General features: G+C 40.0%; 2 protein-coding genes across 2 annotated transcripts in view; both read left to right on the top strand.

Moving 5' to 3' along the window:
- The window catches only part of LOC138949527 (DNA (cytosine-5)-methyltransferase 1-like), a 350,084-nt gene that overhangs the window by 292,188 nt on the left and 44,172 nt on the right, over positions 1-13,724 (top strand). The window lies entirely within an intron of this gene.
- Positions 1-13,724, top strand: part of LOC138948347 (multiple epidermal growth factor-like domains protein 10) — a gene marked incomplete at its 5' end in the record, with an annotated part of 269,682 nt that overhangs the window by 249,799 nt on the left and 6,159 nt on the right.

The following is a 13,724-nucleotide window of genomic DNA, read 5'->3' as shown; positions in this document are numbered from 1 at the left end:
GTCTTCTCTACCTCACACCGTCTAGCTCTGTCTTCTCTACCTCACACCGTCTAGCTCTGTCTTCACTGACACGCACCAGCTAGCTCTGTCTTCTCTACCTCACACCATCTAGCTATGCCTTCACTGCCACACATCATCTTTCTCTGTCTTCACTGACACGCACCAGCTAGCTCTGTCTTCTCTACCTCACACCGTCTAGCTCTGTCTTCACTGACACACCCCATCTACCTCTGTCTTCACGGCATCAAACCAGCTAGCTCTGTCTTCACTGCCTCACACCATCTAGCTCTGTCTTCACTGCCACACCCCATCTACCTCTGTCTTCACGGCATCAAACCAGCTAGCTCTGTCTTCACTGCCTCACACCATCTAGCTCTGTCTTCACTGCCACACCCCATCTACCTCTGTCTTCACGGCATCAAACCAGCTAGCTCTGTCTTCACTGCCTCACACCATCTAGCTCTGTCTTCACTGCCACACCCCATCTACCTCTGTCTTCACGGCATCAAACCAGCTAGCTCTGTCTTCTCTACCTCACACCGTCTAGCTCTGTCTTCACTGACACACCCCATCTATCTCCAGGGGTTACAGGGGTTGCGCAACCCCCCCCCCCCCTTCCCTGGCTTAACCATGTACCTCCAAAACGCTTTTTTGTCGTTCAAGGAGAGGCTTCCTTTCCCTCCAGAAACATAAAACAAGTCGCGTAAGGCGAAATTACTACATTTAATTAGTCAAGCTGTGGAACTCACAGAATGAAAGTGAACGCACTGCATTTTTTTCACAATGACCGTAGTTCGCCGCTCGTGCAAAACGCAGTAAAACTGACGAGACTGTTTAGCGCGGTAGTGGTTTCGCTGTGCTGCATAGCACGCTTTTCTGTACCTCTCTTCGTTTTTACTTTCTGAGCGTGTTTTTAATCCAAACATATCATATCTATATGTTTTTGGAATCAGGAACCGACAAGGAATAAGATGAAATTGTTTTTAAATCGATTTTGGAAATTTGATTTTGATTATAATTTTTATATTTTTAATTTTCAGAGCTTGTTTTTAATCTAAATATAACATATTTATATGTTTTTCGAATCAGAAAATGATGAAAAATAAGATAAACGTAAATTTGGATCGTTTTATAAAAAGAAATTAATAATCACAATTTTCAAATTTTTAATGACCAAAGTCATTAATTAATTTTTAAGCCACCAAGCTGAAATGCAATATCGAAGTCCGGCCTTTGTCGAAGATTGCTTGGCCAAAATGTCAATCAATTTGATTGAAAAATGAGTGTGTGACAGTGCCGCCTCAACTTTTACAAAAAGCCGGATATGACGTCATCAAAGACATTTATCGAAAAAAATAAAAAAACGTCCAGGGATATCATACCCAGAAACTCTCATGTCAAATTTCATAAAGATCGGTCCAGTAGTTTACTCTGAATCGCTCTACACACACACACGCACACACAGACACACATACACCACGACCCTCGTCTCGATTCCCCCCTCTATGTTAAAACATTTAGTCAAAACTTGACTAAATGTAAAAACGTTAAAGGCATATGTACGCGCTCCCGTGTTTACAAAGTGTAGTTTGCCCACAATCGATGTCAAATGCATCATAAGGCCATATAATGACGATATGTCGCAATGCGCGGACCATATACATGCATTACAGCTTGTTCTAGCCTCTGAAAAAGTGAGGATGTCAACAAAGACGCGGAGTTATTTCCCTTGCGTCAACGTTCCCTCTGTTGGCAAATCTATAAATAGGACGATCTAGATCAAAATAAAAATTCAAATATCTCAACATTTAAGGGGTCCTAGACCACAATATTTTGCAGGGAACTTAATTTAGCATGTCTCCAGCTGTTGGTAAAGCAATTAGCGTGTATATTCATCGAGTTAATATGCCTTTAATCTTCAAGGAGGCGAAGCCCCCTTGCAACCCCCACCAACGGGGCTTCGCCCCCTTGACCCCCATTTGTAACCCCCCCCCCCCCCCCTAGGCTGAACATAAGAATGCGCACAGTTAGTTCTGTGTCCATTTGGTTGTGTGAGTGTGAAAATTTACGTATTAAGGGAGGGAGGGGGGGTGGAGGGTGATGACCTATGCGTTTGGCTTCATAGTACCTTAGTACGAGTAACTTTGTTAACAAGTTCAAGTCAAGTTTTTAGTCAAGTCAAGTCAAGTTTTTATTGTTCATTACCCAGGGGCATTATAAACAATATTCGCAAATTCAAAAATGCACAAAGTACCAAGTGATCAAAAAAGAAAAAAAAGAAAACAAAAAGAAAAATAGAGGATAAGAAAAGAAAAAATGAAATAAATATTTGGAAAACAAAAGTACACAAACAGTGAACACAAAATATTATAGTACAGAAAATGCAAACACACACACACACATTGATTCCTGGCAATGGGGGACACAAAACGAAAATACGGTTAACAAATCCCAGCACTATGAAAAATTGCTACTAATTAATTTTATAAATTCCAAGAGTTTCGTCAACAATTTCGTATTTCTTGATACAAACAGTTTTTTGTATTTAAGTGAATTTGGTTTTTTCCAGTAGAATGGTGGAATAAGTTCTGCTCTTTTTTCATTGAAAAAGTCACAAACAAACAAATAATGATACTCATCTCCTATATCTTCTGATGTACATTTTCTGCAAATGCGATTCGCTCTAGGTATATTAAGGTATCTTTCTTTCTGTACTGGCAGGTTGTTATTTGTAGTTCTAAATTTCATGAGTGTAACGACTTTTTGGAACGTCAAGGATTTAATGTAGTCTTCACACACAAAACTATCTTTAAACATTCTATAATTACAAAAAATGTCTTTTGTATCCATTTCTGAGAACCAATTGTGAATATACTGGTCATATAAACACCGCTTTACTTTTTCTTTAAACCAAGTAGATGTATATTGAGAAACAAATTCTTGTTGTATCCAAAGCCCAGAGAGACCTATATCACTTAACGTTTTTTCTATGCATGACAGATAATCAGAAGTAAACATCTTTTGCGAATATAGTCTATAGGTAAATCTGTAAGCAACACTTGAAAATTTGTTTTTGTTAACTGGGTCAATTAGTTTATACCAATAACAGAGCATTCTACATTTCATATTGACATCTAAGGGATATTTTCCAAGTTCGCCAAAAACCATTGCATTAGGGGTGGATTTTCTTAGTTTGAAAACTATCTTATAAAAACGCAACTGAAGCTTCGTAGCTAAATCGCAAGAACCTGAACCCCAAATTTCACAGCCATATAGTAAAATCGGAACAATCATTTTGTCAAATAGATCAATCTTTATATCCACGGGCAATGAGAGTTGTCTACATGTGTAATTTTTTGTAATTATAGAATGTTCTCTCTCACCACAGCTTCTCCGACGACAACCAACTCTATCTCTCTGGACCTATCTCTGACCTCCCTCGCCTCATTGCCTCCACCCAGTCTTGTATCACCGACCTCAAGGCGTGGATGGACCTGAATAAGCTGAAGCTTAATGAGGAGAAAACCGAAATGATTCTTGTCTCTCCTAAAAAACATCTCAATCATCCTTCTCTTCCCTCGTCTGTCGATCTCAATGGTTCTTCTATTGCTCTTTCTCCTGCTGTCCGCAACCTAGGTGTCACTCTTGACCAGTCCCTGTCCTTCCATCAGCATGTTGCCAATGTCTGTCGCACTTGCTTCTTTGAAATCCGCCGCATCTCCTCCATCCGTCATCTCCTCACTGAGGATGCCACTAAAACTCTGCTCTGCGCCTTTGTCCTATCCCGACTCGATTATTGCAATTCCATTCTATCTGGCTCTCCCAACTACATCATCGAAAAGCTTCAGCGTGTTCAGAATCATGCCGCCCGCCTCATCTTTCGTTCTTCCAAGCATGACCACATCACCCCTCTTCTTCAAACCCTACACTGGCTGCCTGTTCAACAGAGGATTCAGTTCAAGATCTCCACACTCTGCTTCAGAAACTTTGATCTATCGTCCCCTAGCTATCTTTCTGACCTTCTTGATGTCTACTCCCCCTCTCGCTCCCTAAGATCCTCCGCAGACACCCGCCTTTTTAGGATACCATCAGCACGCACCAAAACATATGGCCAGCGCACCTTCTCCTACCAGGCCCCATCCATCTGGAACCAACTCCCGCATTCACTCAGGCACTCCACATCTATGCAATCATTCAAAACCTCACTCAAAACACACCTCTTCCCTCACTAGTCCGTTAATGACCACACATCACCCTCTCCTGCTGGTCCTTGATCTGTCTCTTTCTTTCTCCTTCTTCTTCCCTTTCCAGCTCTATTCTTCTTCTCTCAACAAACTTTATGTATCCAATACTTTATTTATTTATTTACGACTGTTTTTCCGTCTAGAATGCATGTGCCTGTAGTTGGTATGAGTGAGTGCGTCGCGTTCTCGCTGTGCGCCTGTCTGTAAGTGTATGAGTCCTTGTCGATTTGTGTTTCGTATAATGTTCATTATGTATTTTATATTTTGTAAGCGCCTAGGGCTATATTTAGATTAGGCGCACAAATGTTCATAATAATAATAATAATAATGTGCGAAGAAGAGCAAACATAGCCCTTGACGCACGGTCATACAAATTTTTTTGTGCTACCGAAAATTTATTATTATAATTAATCTGTAACCCTAAGTACATCACATCAAGGACTACCTCAATTGGCTTATCATCATACGTAAATTTAGGTATAATTCTTATTTTACCCCTTGAAAAAACAATGACTTTCGTTTTTTTAACATTAATATTCAGTTTCCATTTCAAGCAGTATGCATGCATTTTATCTAAGCATTCTTGCAATTTCGTTTCAGACTCAGCACAAATCACAGTGTCATCAGCGTACAATAATACAAACAGTTGAAACATTACATTCACATCAGCATCATCCATACCAAGAGAAACAGCTTCTCTAGAGAGAGAAGTCAATCCATCACTAGTTTCCCCTAAATACGGCTTTAGGTCATTTAAAAACAAAGCAAAAAACAAGGGAGACAAAATTTCTCCTTGTCTGACCCCACAAATGCTAGGAAAATAACCAGAACATTCACCTTTAACTTTAATACATGATTTTGCTTTATCATACATATTTTTAACAGTTTTCAAAAAATGTCCATTAACATCAAAGCTAACTAATTTCTCCCATAAAAGTGCTCGCCGAACTTTATCGAACGCTTTCTCATAGTCGACAAATGCACAATACAAACGCTTTTTCTTTTGGAGAAAAATTTTTATAACACAATGCAAAGTAAAGATATGATCTAATGTTGAAAAACCAGCACGAAATCCTGTCTGTTCTTGACCTAACTTATCATTAAGTTCCAAGAAAGTCGATAATCTGGTATTTAAAATCGCAGTGAATAGTTTACCAAAGCAGCTAAGTATTGTTATTCCTCTATAATTAGTTGGGTCTGTTTGGGAACCCTTATTTTTATACAGCGGGATAATTTCGCCAATGGACCACTGAGTAGGAACATTACCAGACTGTAACACAACATTAAACAACTTAACAACAATATCAGTCATCCCCTCGTTAAAGGCTTTCAAATACTCATTAATAACTTTATCTTGACCACACGCTTTGTTGTTTTTCAATTTTTTTACACATTTTATAAATTCCTCTTTTGTAATGGGTGCATTCAGAACTTCATTATTTAAACTATTATCACCAAACAGATCTCTTTCTTCATCCACATCATCTTCGTCACATTCCTGTAACTTTGTAAAGTGTTCTAAAAATGCTGAGCAAGAAGGAAACTTAGTACTTTTGTTATTATTCTTATTCTTATTTAGCTCATTCCAATACGCCTTTGGATCGCAAGTTTTCATTTTTCTTAGTTTCTTCACAAATTCTTTATGATACAACTTACATTCTTTTTTTATTGTTGTTTTATAGTCCTTAAAGGCATTCTTCTTTTCATGCTCAGAAAAAATATTTCTAAAACGCTTAACTTTGTTTTTTGCACGTACAAATATTTTCCTTTTTTCTTTACAAACTGTATTGAACCAAGGCTGGTGTGGTTTTCGTTTCTTACTATTTACTTGTTTTATCTTATTCTTTTTCTTAATTACTCCAATTTTTTCCGCAGAACGCTTTAGAATGTCACATATATTAGTAGTTACATTATCAATGTCCTCTGCAGACACATTAATAACAGAGCTCAACATGTTTGCTAATTGAGTATCAATATCACTAATATCAGTTTCCTCTAAAGCGGTTGTGAAAGCTAACTTACTCCCTTCATTCCAATTTGGTTTTGTGTATTCAACATTATTTTCGATATGCTCTAAGTTCTCATTTGGATTTCTCATGTCATTCACGCAATCAATACTTTCATCGTTTCTATCAGACTCATCGCGCCTAAAGAAAGATAGGGCGAGCGGGCAATGAACGTCCGAGTACATTTCACAAAAATCCAAAACAGCAAAAGTTTCAACTTTAACAAATAAATTGCTTGACAGAATACAATAGTCAACAACACTTTTATCTTTACAAGTACATCTGCCAAGGTTAGCATCATCACCAGCTCTACCGTTAGCAATTATTAAACCAGTTGTCCTACAGAAGTCAATTAACTTAAATCCAAAGTTGTTTGTTCTATTATCTTGTGAAACACGCTCACCAATATCCGTGATATCAAAGCCATTATCTACAACACCTTCTGCATACTTATCATCATCGGACAAAATTTCATTCAAATTCCCAGTGCGAGAGTTGAAATCCCCTAAAAAACAAACATAGTCGTTTTCCACACCAAAGTTTATGTATGCTTCCTCTAGTTCACTATAGACATCTTTATTTAGATAAGGCGAGCCTTCAGGAGGAATATATACAGCGCAAAAGAGTGTGTCACGACCAAGCACTTTCTTTCTCAACTTAAAAAATAGGGCATTCTCACACAGTTCAATATCCAAAAATCTATACCACATCTTTACGTCTTCCGTTATCTTATGAGAAAGCTTTCTTTCTTCAAAAACAGTGATACTATCTGCGAAGCATTCACGTATAAGAACTAAGATACCTCCTGATTTTCTTCTAAATTTACCTCTATTTTTATAGAATGCTACATAACCTGGCACATCAACCTTGTCTACGTCATCTAACTTGCTTTCACTAAGACAAATTACATCTTATTTCACAATGAATTCTACAAAATCAGGAAATTTCAATTTTGATATAACTCCACATACGTTCAACGATAAACAAGAAAGAACATTATTTTTACTACTAAGTAAATCCACACTATCACTCAAGGAATCACTTCCAGACATATCACTACCATATGCGTCGAACGCATCAACCACGTCAACGCTACCCATACTAACATCATCATCACATCTAATTTCATTATCCACATGCACATCAGACACATCATCAGCACCAAGCAAAACATCACATCTATTTTCATTATCCACATGCACATCAGACACATCATCAGCACCAAGCAAAACATCACATCTATTTTCATTATCAACATGCACATCAGACACATCTTCAGTACCAAGCAAAACATCATCACATCTAATTTCATTATCCACATGCACATCAGACACATCATCAACAACAAGCAAAACATCATCATCACATCTATTTTCATTATCAACATGCACATCAGACACATCTTCAGTACCAAGCAAAACATCATCACATCTAATTTCATTATCCACATGCACATCAGACACATCATCAACAACAAGCAAAACATCATCATCACATCTATTTTCATTATCCACATGCACATCAGACAAATCATCAGCACCATCAACACCAAGTGACACAGTTCATTATTCGGACACAGATTATAGTGCTTTTAGTTATGCGCTATAGAAATCTCCTAAATAAATTAACAAGTTATAGAATGTTCGCGTAGAACAGACACTTAGCCACAAAAAAACACCTGGTTTTGAAATAAATTATTACCTTGATTCCGTTCTTTTCCCCAAACACCTTTATAACAATATCCAATTGATCTATGAGGTATGGGTCCATGCGACGCCGAGGCCCCCTATGAGGTACAGAGGATGCCTGTTTGTGGTCAGGGGGCAAATTGAGAGGGGGGGGGAGGACCGGTACAGGAACCCCCAACCTTTGTACACATTGCTAACAGGAACCTGTGCACAAAATGTGTAATGAATCTCACGACAGATTATTTTCGGGGGGGGGGGGGGGGGGGGGGGGGGTTGGCATTCTTATGATCAGCCTAAGGCACTTCGCCGGCGTCCTCGATTTAGACTTTTGAATTCTAAGTAAACCCTTTTACAAAGTAACTGATTCACCCAGGTGTGTGTGTGTATGTGCGTGTGTCTGTGTGCTTGTCTGTGTGTTTGTGTGAGTGTAGTGCGATTCAGAGACAACTACTGGACAGATCTTCATGAAACTCCGTCTCCAGTTGGAAATGTCCTCCTTGTTGTGAATGGTAGGAGCGGGGTTTTGGTCAGGGAGGACATTTCCAACTGGGGACGGAGTTTGACCAGGTAACGTGATGCATTATAACTGAAATACACAATTAGTAGTGTCCCAATATGCAAGTGTGTTCGTATCATCAGCTGATAAAAAGAGTGTCCGTAGCTTTTGGGTACGTGTCCCAGTGCTAGCAGTGTACGACCTCCCACAGTCCAATGGTACTGTCTGTACGTATAGACTGAGGGGTGCCCCGAAATAATGTGTAATCACAACATTCACAGACTTCAAATACTCCATTGAAAAACTCGTCCACGTGCGTTTTAGATCTATTCACTTGGGTGACTAAAACTGTCGTACCTGCCAAAGGCCGCTTCGCGTAACAAAATGACTACCAGAGTCGCAAGGCTCGGGATAATTTGTTCAAGAAAGTCATATTTCGTTGTTCTAGTCCGAATGAATATGAAGATATGGCGAGTTAAAAACGCCGATTCTTTCGCCAGAAACAGTTCTGTTTCCATACCGGAAAGAAGGAATGGACTGAGAGCTACTATAAGGACGGCGCCGTGCGTTCAATCGACCGAATGATGTTATTCACACAATACCATTTGGCGATCTCTAAAAAATCATTTAAAAACAAACTAGTTGACATGTAATGAAACTATTTACTGAAATCAAGAAGTGTCTTAGTTCTAGCAGTACATAATGGGCACCCCCTGTCGAATGCACACTGGACCGTGTGTATTCGCCGTCACAATCAAGGCAAGTAACTCAGTGAGTATAAACATTAGCAAGAACCGCAACTTGAACACACTCGTAACACCTTAAGTTAAACAAGGCCATTTTCATGCATAAATTGTATTACGGTAAAGTGCCGATTTACATTACATCATTATTTTAAAAAGCTACCGACAGATATGAGTCTGTCAACTTGATCCTACCGATTCCACGAATTCACCTTTATAAGACCAGTCTTGCTTTTTCGGGTACATCAGTCTGGAATTCACTTCCATCGTCAACCAAGCACTTAAAGTCATTAACAAGTTTTTTTAAAGGTGTTAAAAACACTTCATGTCTCAGTAGTTTAACGTGTTTCGATTTACCACACTTAGTATTATGTCAAAAATATGCTGTGCATTTTATAATCTGAACATAGTTGTGTTGTACTATTGCTACATGCTTCATTGCTACCAGCTTGTATGCATAATTAAAGGCACAGTAAGCCTCCCGTAAACCATCACAGATACTGTCAGGCTTTTACACACAGTACAAACACCCTTCCATTTGAACGCTCACCAAACGGGAACATCCTAGGTGCCCTACGTAAAGAGCGAGCAATTTTCAAAGAATTTATTTTTGCGTGGTTTATCTTACCCCTGAGCCATCGTGAACCCGTGTGATCCAGTTTCCCTTTTTCCCAATGCAGTCGTCAGTTTGTAATTTGAATGCGGCTCGCTGTGAGCTTATCTGCAATAACACGTTATTGTACCTCTGACTTTTCACGAAACAAACGAATGTGGTTCATAAGAACTCGAGCGATGGCTTTTGACTGCCTATAAACCGTCGTCTGCTACGAAAACCACGACCTTGCGTGACCCTGCTTCCGGGCTTTTCTTTTTTTCAAACTTTCAAAACTTCGAATTGTACTGATCTTGTCTTGATGAAAAAAGAATTCTTTTATGATTTAGGAATGTTTGTGTAACAAGCTGTCAATTTATTATTTAGATTTTAAAAGTTAGGTCTAGCGCCAAAACGCACAATCATCGCCAGTTGAAGGGAAGTAACTCATTTTTGACCTGAGTTCAGGATGGGTCCGATTGAGATGGTCTCAATCCGAAAAATTAATTCTTTGAAAATTGCTCGCTCTTTACGTAGGGCACCTAGGATGTTCCCGTTCGGTGAGTGTTCAAATGGAAGGGTGTTTGTAATGTGTGTAAAAGCCTGACAGTATCTGTGATGGTTTACGGGAGGCGTACTGTGCCTTTGACTGCATAGTATGCATTTGATTTTATGAATAAGCACATGATTGTGTATGCTCTTCATGCCTTATCAGGCCAACAAAAAAAAATAGGTGTGGTTACGGTAACATAGCCAAAAAAACTAGGGTAGGAAGGTAGGCAATCACTTTTTTTTTTTTTTAAACTTTTTGACTCACATGCGAAGCAAAAGTGAGTCTATGTACTCACCCGAGTCGTCCGTCCGTCCGTCCGTCCGTCCCGGCGTCCGTCCGTCCGTCCGGAAAACTTTAACGTTGGATATTTCTTGGACACTATTAAGTCTATCAACACCTGATGTGGCCTGATGGTGTATGGTTACAAGATCTAAAAAAACATGTGCGGCAACTTGACCTCACTTCAAGTTCAAGGTCACAGGGGTCGTAATTGTTTTCTTAAAAACGACCATTTTTCACATTTTCGCATTTTTTTCTGAAGTTATCGAGAATGGCAACCTTAGCTATGTATGCTATACAGGGCAATGTAAGCCCTATCTTTGGACACCAGTTTGGTTGACCTTGCTTCAAGGTCAAGGTCGCAAGGGTCCTTTAAAGTTGGATTGTATACATATTTTGAAGTGACCTTGACCCTGAACTATGGAAGATAACTGTTTCAAACTTAAAAATTATGTGGGGCACATGTTATGCTTTCATCATGAGACACATTTGGTCACATATGATCAAGGTCAAGGTCACTTTGACCCTTATGAAATGTGACCAAAATAAGGTAGTGAACCACTAAAAGTGACCATATCTCATGGTAGAAAGAGCCAATAAGCACCATTATACTTCCTATGTCTTGAATTAACAGCTTTGTGTTGCATGACCTTGGATGACCTTGACCTTGGGTCAAGGTCACATGTATTTTGGTAGGAAAAAAGTGTAAAGCAGTTCTTAGTGTATGATGTCATTGCTAGGTTTAGTTATTTGACCTTGACCCTGAAGGTCAAGGTCATGTAAAGGTCAAGGTCAAGCATGTGAGTCGTATGGGCTTTGCCCTTTTTGGCTCACGAAGTGTAGCCTATGCGATGCTAACTTTTGTCTGTCTGTGCGTGCGTGCGTATGTATGTATGTATGTATGTATGTATGTATGTCTGTGGTAGAAACTTTAACATTTGAAGACGTCATATTACATTGACGTCACATTATGACGTACGAGGGTTGGACGTCACGCGATGGAATTACTGAAAGTCTCGGTGATTGTTATTTTGAGCGGGCCGAGACTATTTGGCAGTCGTGTCCATGTAAGTAGGCTACATGCAGACAGACAGATCTAGATCTAGTGTCTCGCTTTCTTGCACAGTTTCACCTATGCTCTTTCTGTGTGTGTGTGTGTGTGTGTGTGTGTGTGTGTGTGTGTGTGTGTGTGTGTGTGTGTGTGTGTGTGTGTGTGTGTGTACTGTGTGTGTGTGTGTGTGACGGAGTGATTGAGTTTGTGTTACTGTTTGTCGATTTCTTACGTGAGCCTTGATGGCTTCGCCTCTTGTTTTCTAATGTGTACAAATTAAACCTACTTGACAGGGAAATAAGTGTGCGACTCGAGCGCTTTCGCTTTCATTGCGTTTTCTGCACTCGGGGGTGGTTTTTTTTTCCTTTTTTTTTTCCTTTTTTTGTTTTTTTGTTTTGTTTGTTACAAATGTAATTAAAAGTTATAGGGTCGGCCCCTAAAAATAGGGTAGGTCGGGTTACCGTAACCACACCTATTTTTTTTTTAGGCCTCATCATCATCATCATCATCATCATCATCATCATCATCATCATCATCATCATCATAATTATCATCATCGTCGTCATCTTTATCATCAAGAGTTTAGGTTTTACGACCTCCTTTTGTTTTTAACTTTTTATATTTTTTATTTTTTATTTTATTTTTAATTTAATTTTTTTCATTGTATGTCTATGTGTCCCAAGGACAGATTGTAAGAAAAGGCGTTGCCTTAAATCTTAATCCTTGTTAAATAAAGTTCAATTCAATTCAATTCAATTCAATTCAAGTCACCATCTAGCTGTTTTTTCACACCTAGTCTCCCTCTCTGTTTCCCTCTCACCTATAGGTGCCTATATTTATCTGCCTCAGTTTGTATGTCTGTATTTCCTCAAAAAGGCAGAAGACCCATTGCTGCTAGCCACAGTTGCAAAAGAAAAGATCGATCAACGATTTAAAAGCCACCTACAGGTCTTCACAGATGGTTCGATCCTGCAGTCAGGGGAGGCTGGGTGTGCCTTGTCGATTCCTGGACTTGATATAACACGAAAATACAATCTAAACAAGGGGATCAGCAGCTTCTCTGCAGAGTTATTTGCTATCTACATGGCCTGCACACTGATAAACGATCTGCCAACCCCACCTCTGGGGGTGGTCATCCTTACGGACTCAAAATCCTCGTTGCAAGCACTTGCATATATATGGTACCAAGAACAGAGGAGAGATGCAAACTGAAATTCATTTCTTAGCCCACCAAATTATGACAAAAGGAACAGACTTTTCCCTCATGTGGCTGCCATCCCACACAGGAATCCGGGGAAATGAAATGGCGGACAGAGCAGCAAAAGCAGCGGCTATGTCAACCATGCCAGTGACAGACATTCGGCTCTCCTGCCAGGAAGCCAAACTGCTGCTAGCCAAGCTAAAAAGAGAGGAAAGAGAGCAGACACTGTCACAAACATGTGAAGAGAGAGGATGGATACACCTCCCCTACAATAGGAAAGGGCACCACCTCCCACTCCCCCCGAGACCCATGAGCCTGTTGCGTCGCTTGCGCACGGTCAGCAGCCGCATCTACTGGGACAAGGTAGTCTGTCAGTGTGGCAAGACTGAACACCTCACACACGTGTTTGAAGGTTGTGACACTCTCAAGGAAGAGATGTCTAGTCTCATCCGCTACAGAAGGGAGAATGCTCTCAGTCTGGGAGACTTTCTCCGCCCACACCCATCACTCGGAGAGAAACCGATGATGGTCTTGGTCACCAATCTGTTCACCTCAACTGTTGCAAGCTGGTTCTAGTGTGCTTGCAGCAGACCCAGCATAGCACAGATCCACTTCTGGAATCTTCAGCTAAATGTGTCCCAAGACACAAATTGTGTAGTCCTGACATCCTGAAAGGCAGAGGCCCCAACCTTCAGGTTTGCTTCCATACCAAAAACGCCTCCAGACACGGGAACTTGGGAGCAGAGGCAACAGCTCCGCTTGATCCTCAGAAACCAAATGTGCCTCCAGACACACAGATCCCTTAGACGGCCGAAGCTGTGGCCTCTAAGGTTCTCTTGTACCAAACCGCCTCCTGACTCTGCATCAGATT

Source organism: Littorina saxatilis, linkage group LG15, assembly GCF_037325665.1.
Source record: "Littorina saxatilis isolate snail1 linkage group LG15, US_GU_Lsax_2.0, whole genome shotgun sequence".
NCBI lineage: Eukaryota > Metazoa > Mollusca > Gastropoda > Littorinimorpha > Littorinidae > Littorina > Littorina saxatilis.
Note: the sequence above shows the minus strand (reverse complement) of the source record. Positions and strands in the feature narration are given on the sequence as shown.